General features: G+C 37.1%; 1 non-coding gene across 1 annotated transcript; it reads right to left on the bottom strand.

Moving 5' to 3' along the window:
* Positions 1 to 1,129: 1,129 nt before the first annotated feature.
* On the bottom strand, positions 1,130 to 1,236 carry LOC122065691. Its single transcript, XR_006136075.1, has one exon. It is a non-coding gene; the product is annotated as a small nucleolar RNA R71 (small nucleolar RNA).
* Between the last annotated feature and the right edge of the window lie 5,462 nt (positions 1,237 to 6,698).

Genomic DNA, 6,698 nt, shown 5'->3' with positions numbered 1-6,698 from the left:
AGCCTCTCTCCAGCTTTATTCCCTTTTTTTTTATTTTTTTTTATTTCAGTATTTTTTTCTTTCATTGTTTTTTTTTTAATTGCGTGGCTTGCGTATTTAAATTCTTAGATGACGAACGATTAGGAAATTATTTTAGATACATATGTTTAGGATGGTAGTTAGAATTAGATCACAACCATTATTAATTGGTTCACTTTCATATTATTAAAAGAAGAAAAAAAATAAAGTGGTTGCTCTCCCTGTGTTCGACCCGTAGCTACACTGATTCATACGTTTGCGGTTACATTTTAAAATCTCAAACAAGTTTTTAGTGGCGTTACTGGGAGACAGTTCTATGTTATTTTTCGCTTTCTTTTGGTAAATTGGAGTGTTTTGTTTTTGTTTTTCTTTTATTGAATTCTTGAGAAGAATAACTTGCAATAATAGTTGTATCGGTGGAGGTCGCCATGCCTCACAGTATGATAAAAATACAGGTTTCGCCCTGTAGTAGTACCTCAAGAATTGACCTGAGCAAACCTGGATCCCTGTCGGTAAGCTCCCAAAAAGCCAAAAAAATTAAAAAATTACAAAAATCATAAAAAAAAAAAAGTTTTGCTATCCATTCTTTTATGCTTGTCTTACTCTACTTGTGAGTAGTTTCCGGGTGCATGAGTGTTAGGTGGGTACGTAATATTAAGAATCGGTTAGAAAGAAGAGATCCAACAAGTAGTGACTCTATACATTTGCTTTCTTTAAAACCCTTCAATATGGGAGACCTACAACAAAACCCTCTACCTAAATCTCTGAAAGATAGGTTCTACTCTGCTAGAACAGCCCAACCTTCTTGCATAGTTCTACCACAGGCCCAGGGCAATAATTTTGAACTCAAATCTCAATACATCACTATGTTGCCCCACTTTCATGGGCTGACCTCTGAGGATGCATACATATTTCTGAGGGAATTTGAAGAGGTATGTGTTCTAATTAAGATCCAATAGCTTTCTGATGATGCTGTTAAGCTTAGGTTTATCACTTTTGCATTGAAAGAACTAAGAAGTTGTTGTATGGGTTATCCACAAATTCCATAACCTCGTGGGAACAGTTCACAATTGCCTTCCTTAAGAAGTATTTCCCAACTCACAAGACCAATAAGCATAGAAGTGATATCTTTCAGTTTAGGCAAAAGCCTAGTGAGTCCTTTTCTAAACTTATGGAGAGATTCAAGGATCTACTCTAAGAATGCCATCACCATGGCCCAGACTTATGGCATTTATGTCAAATAATTTATGAAGGTATTGATTACTCAACTAAACAAATGATAGAGTCTATGTGCCCTGAGGGATTTACATCATTTACAGATGAAGGAAAGGCATGGGAATTCTTACTTGACTTAGTTGAAAAAACGCATGAGTGGGAATGAACCCAAGAGAGTGAAAGAACCATAGGAGGGAAAGGATATTTTGTGGATGGGATAGTAGCCAAGGAAGCTCATTTAGATAGCCTAATCAAGAGGATTGAGACAATGTTCTAGAGAGTCATCATCAGTCAATTTGGTTAAGATTTGTGCTTGGTGCCAGTCCCCTAGAAATGTCATAGAAAAATGCCCCAACACCTCTAAGGGCACTTCTAATGATCGTATTAATGCCTTATATCAGAATAATCCATATAGTAACACCTATAATTCAGGATGGAGAAATCACTCAAATTTCTCCTGGAATCAGGGCAACCAAGTAGAGCCTTCTAATTTTCTTAATCAAGGTCAACCTGGACCTCAGAGGCCTCCCTTTGCATAACAATCTTTTTCTCAAAATACTTTTCTTAGGTCAAATGTAGGACCTCAGGCTAGTTTTCCTAGGACCCCTCTCTTATCATCTTATCAGGAACCCCCTGAGTTTACCAACACTATAGAAGCAAGTAGAATAAGTGATTTGAAAAAAAAAATATGGCCCTCCTCATGACAAGCCATCAAAATTTTATGAGAGAACTCAACCAAGTTGTTTCAATTATGCGTGAGAGGGAGAAGGAAACTTTTTCCAGTTAACTAGAGCCTAACCCTAGGCATCATCAGTCTGTTAGCTCACAAGCACCAACTAATAGACCACTGAATGTAGTACAAGGTTAGACCCAACAAAGGCCCTCCAACCAATGTAATGTTGTTTATGCCCTTAAGAGTGGTAGAGAGTACCAACAGAGTGTTCCTAACTCTTTCCCATCCTTTACTCCTGTTAACTCTCCTTCAGTTGAGGACACAAGTGTGCCTCTTGTTCCAGGTTCGTCTAATGAACCTAAAGATTCTTTTGAAATTAAAGATGATTTGGTTGAGGAAACCAAAAATGATTCTTCTGAAAAAGGGCAAATTCTTAACAGTCCTTATGTTTCTCCTATCCCATTTCCTAATCGCTTGGCAAACAAAAAAATGTTTGTTTCCATGGATAAAATTTTAGAAGTCTTCAAAAATGTAGAAGTAAACATCCCTCTTTTGGATGCCATATCCCAGATCTCCACCTATGCAAAGGTATTAAAAGATTTGTGTATTCACAAACGTATCACTAGTGTGCCCAAAAAGGCGCTCTTGACAGATAACATTAGTTCCATAATTACTCAGCCTATAGTAGCAAAGTATAAGGATCCAGGAAGCCCTACCATAGCTTGTGTCATAGGCAATGCCTACATTGAGCATGCCTTCCTTGACTTTGGTGCAAGTGTGAATCATTTACCTTACCATGTGTACAAGCAACTAGGATTGGGAGAATTGAAAGCCACTGAAACTACTCTTCGATTAGTAGATAGGTCTGTTAAGATTCCTAAAGGGATGGTTGAGGATGTCTTATTAAAGGTGGGAGAATTTATTTTTCCTATTGATTTCATTGTGTTAGATACCAAGCCCTTCTCAACCAAGGATGAGATCCCAATAATTCTAGGAAGACCATTCTTGGCTACCAGTAATGCATTAATATATTGCCGGAATGGTTTCCTAAGGTTATCTTTTGGCAACCAAATTGTTGAGTTTAACATATTTAGGATAGTCAAGCAACCACATATGGAAGAAGAGATCAATATGCTTAAGGATTTTTTAGATTTTTCTGATGATTTAATTACCAACTTTGATATTGGATGATGATAGTGAAAATTTCTTTTCTGAAGTCTTAAGTCTTCACACACCTGTGGAGCCCTTAGGACCCCTTTCCAATTCCATTCCCAAACCTTCCACAGTTGAGCCCCCTAAGCTAGATCTTAAGGAGTTGCCATCTAATTTGAGGTATGCTTTCCTAGGGTCTGACCAGACTCTTTCTGTAATAATTTCTTCAAATTTGACTTCTAGCTAGGAAGAGGAGTTACTTAAAGTGTTAAAAGATAATAAGGAATCCCTAGGTTGGACTATGTCTGATATCAAGGGTATAAGCCCTTCTATTGTGCAATATCATATACATATTATGGAGGATTCCAAACCATTCATGGAACCCCAAAGAAGAGCTAACCCAGTGATGATAGAATAATTTATCTTATTTCTGACAGCCAATGGGTAAGCCTAGTTCACGTAGTGCCTAAGAAATCTAGGGTGACTGTAGTTCCCAATGCCAATAATGAACTAATTTCAACCCGTGTCCAATCATGGTGGAGAGTGTGTATAGACTACAGAAAACTTAATGTGGTGACCTGGAAGGACCACTTCCTATTGCCATTCATTGATCAGATGTTAGAGAGGTTAGCTGAACATGAATACTATTATTTTCTTGATGGATATTCTGGCTATAACCAGATCCCAATTGCTTTAGAGGACCAACATTATACCACTTTTACATGCCCATATGGAACATTTGCTTATAGGCATATGCCCTTTGGGCTTTGCAATGCCCCTGCTATGTTTCAACGATGCATGATGAGAATATTTTCTGATATGGTCAAAAAATTCTTAGAAGTATTTATGGATGACTTTTCAATTCATGGGAATTCCTATTCTGAATGTCTTCATCATCTTTCTCTAGTTTTGAAAAGGTGTATATCTAAGAATTTGGTTTTGAATTGGGAGAAATGTCATTTTATGGTTAAATCTGGTATTGTTTTAGGCCATGTAATATCCAAGGAGGGAATTAAATTAAATAAAACCAAAATGGATTTAATTGATAATTTACCACCTCCTCAATCCGTTAAGGACGTCCGGCCTTTACTAAGGCATGCGGGCTTCTACAGAAGGTTTATTAAGAACTTTAGTCAGTTAGCCCGACCTCTCACTTCATCACTTACCAAAGATCAAACTTTTGAGTTTTCTAAAGAGTGCCTAGAATCCTTCAAGCGACTTAAGAAGGAGTTGATCAATGCACCCATTATTCAACCACCTATTTGGACTGAACCTTTTGAACTGATGTGTGATGCTTCGGATTTTACCATAGGAGCGATTTTGGGTTAAAGGATTAATAAGTTGCCCACTGTCATTTACTATGCTAGTAGGACCTTAAATGATGCACAACTCAATTATACAACCACTAAAAAAGAATTTTTAGCGGTTGTGTTTGTATTATGAAAGTTTCAGTCTTACTTAGTTGTGAAATAACCTAGAGGGGAGGGTGAATAGGTTATACTAGTGGAACTTAACTCTTTTCGATGAATAGGTCACAAGTGTGACTGTAAGTTAAAACAATGCGGAGTAAATAAAACAAGTACAACCACAAAACACAAGATTTATAGTGGTTCGACTCAATCCGAGTCTAGTCCACTCCCTACAAGAATCTTCTTGTAAGGTATTCCACTAGTTCTCCCTTTTAGTACGGTAGGTAGGGAAGAAAACATTTACAATCTTTTTCACGGATAAGAGAATCCTTACAAATCCCCTTTACAAGCAGAGAGACACCTTTACAATCTCTTTTGGAGGTAGAGAGACACCTTTCTCTTTTTAGGATAAGAGAATCCTTACAATCCTAAGTACAGTCTATAATTGTAAAAAACAAAAATAAATAGGAAATAATGGAATAAGAGGAATACTTCAAGTGTGGTGCAAATGATGAGAATAAGAGATGAATGATGCACCTTTTGTAAAGTTCTCTCTTATGGCTTTGACTTGCACAGGAGAGTGGAGGACTTTGATTGAGACTTGAGCCTTTTGTTGGGATTGGTGTAATCGAACAACTCAAATAGAATATACTAATCTTAATAACTCTTGAATGCTTGCAATAATGCTCTTAAAACTCTTTTTTAATGATTATTTAATTAAGAACAATTTGGGTATTTATAGGTGAACTTAGTGAAGCATTTTAGGCAGGAAATCAGGCTCTAACGGACGTATTCTGGGACCACCGGTCGACCACCATCGGTAGTCGATCGACCGCCAAGGGTCGTTGAGGCAAAATATAGCCGTTGGGGCACTTCTAGGCAGTCACCGATAGATCGGGACTTTCTACTAATATACCGGCTATGGTCTCGGATAATTCCGATCGATCGGGGCTTCCAATCGGTCAACTGCCAACATGACATACTCTGTTTTGACAGAATGATATCATACTGACCAGTCGTCAATATTTTGATCATAAATTTTTGGTTCGACCTCAGATTGATCTGAGATTAGTTGCGTTGGAATCAAAACTCAATTTCCTACAACTTTTATGAAGGTTTCATCTCCTTATACTAATTTTAAGATTCCCTAAAATACCCTTGAGTCAGGTTAATATGGTTTTCATAAAATTTTACTAGAACACATTTTTCCTAATATGTTCCTCACCATTTAGAGACTTTTCATACTTGGTCAAGGTATGCTCTATGGTCATTCTAGTATGATGCAATGCACATGCATGTGGTGAGTGCATATATATATATATATGTGGAAGTTACAAATTACATTAAAAATGACCAATCTATCCTAGTGGTCTTCTTCTTCACTTGAACCTTTCACTCTTTGGCACTTTATCTTCTTTTCTTCTTGTTTGCAATTCCATGTCTTTAAGCTTCATGTCTTGATTCGACCTTCTAAGTGTTTCTTCAAGCTAATTACACTTTCTTCAGGCTAATCACATTTTATCAAACCAAGTTAAAGATGTATGTTTGTTTGTTAACACCAAAACATAGCAAGGAGTGTGGACATGTTTCCCAACAATCTCCCCCTTTTTGGTGATGACAAACAAACACAGGCAATAAAACCAAATATAAGAAATGATAGTAACACTATGTAAAGGTCAATAAGATAATTTAATTCAGTGCCAGAAAATAACTAAGGATAGATATTGTCATTTCCATAAGAGTAAACAATTAAAGATAGATACTGTCATACTGTCATTTTCAGGAAGAGTAATAGAGTAATAGATGTTCTCCCCCTTTTATCAACAGCAAAAAGGGAATCAAAATGACACAAGAAATTAAAGTACTCCCCCTGAGTATGTGCCAAAAAAAATATAACACATAGAAAAGTATCATAAGTTCAACTTCGTATCGCAGAGTATAAAAAAAAAAAAACATAAACGACTAAAACAAACACGAAGTTCTAAAAAATAACACCTAATCCGCTGCATCCTCATCCTCCGTGTCCTCCTCTTCATCTTCTTCTCCGTCATCTTCGTCTTCCTCGTCGTTGCGTAGGAACTTGAGAATCTCATTCTGCTTTCTTTCCATCTTTGCCAATTGGGCAAGGATGATGTTCCCAACTTTCTGAAGATCAGCAACGGTCGCACAGACTGATGTCTCATCACTTCCTGGTTGCTGTGGCTGGCTGGGTCCAATAGCAGTCTTTTTGG

Source organism: Macadamia integrifolia, unplaced genomic scaffold (genome assembly GCF_013358625.1).
Source record: "Macadamia integrifolia cultivar HAES 741 unplaced genomic scaffold, SCU_Mint_v3 scaffold2093, whole genome shotgun sequence".
Lineage (NCBI taxonomy): Eukaryota > Viridiplantae > Streptophyta > Magnoliopsida > Proteales > Proteaceae > Macadamia > Macadamia integrifolia.
This window is presented reverse-complemented; position numbering and strand designations above follow the sequence as displayed.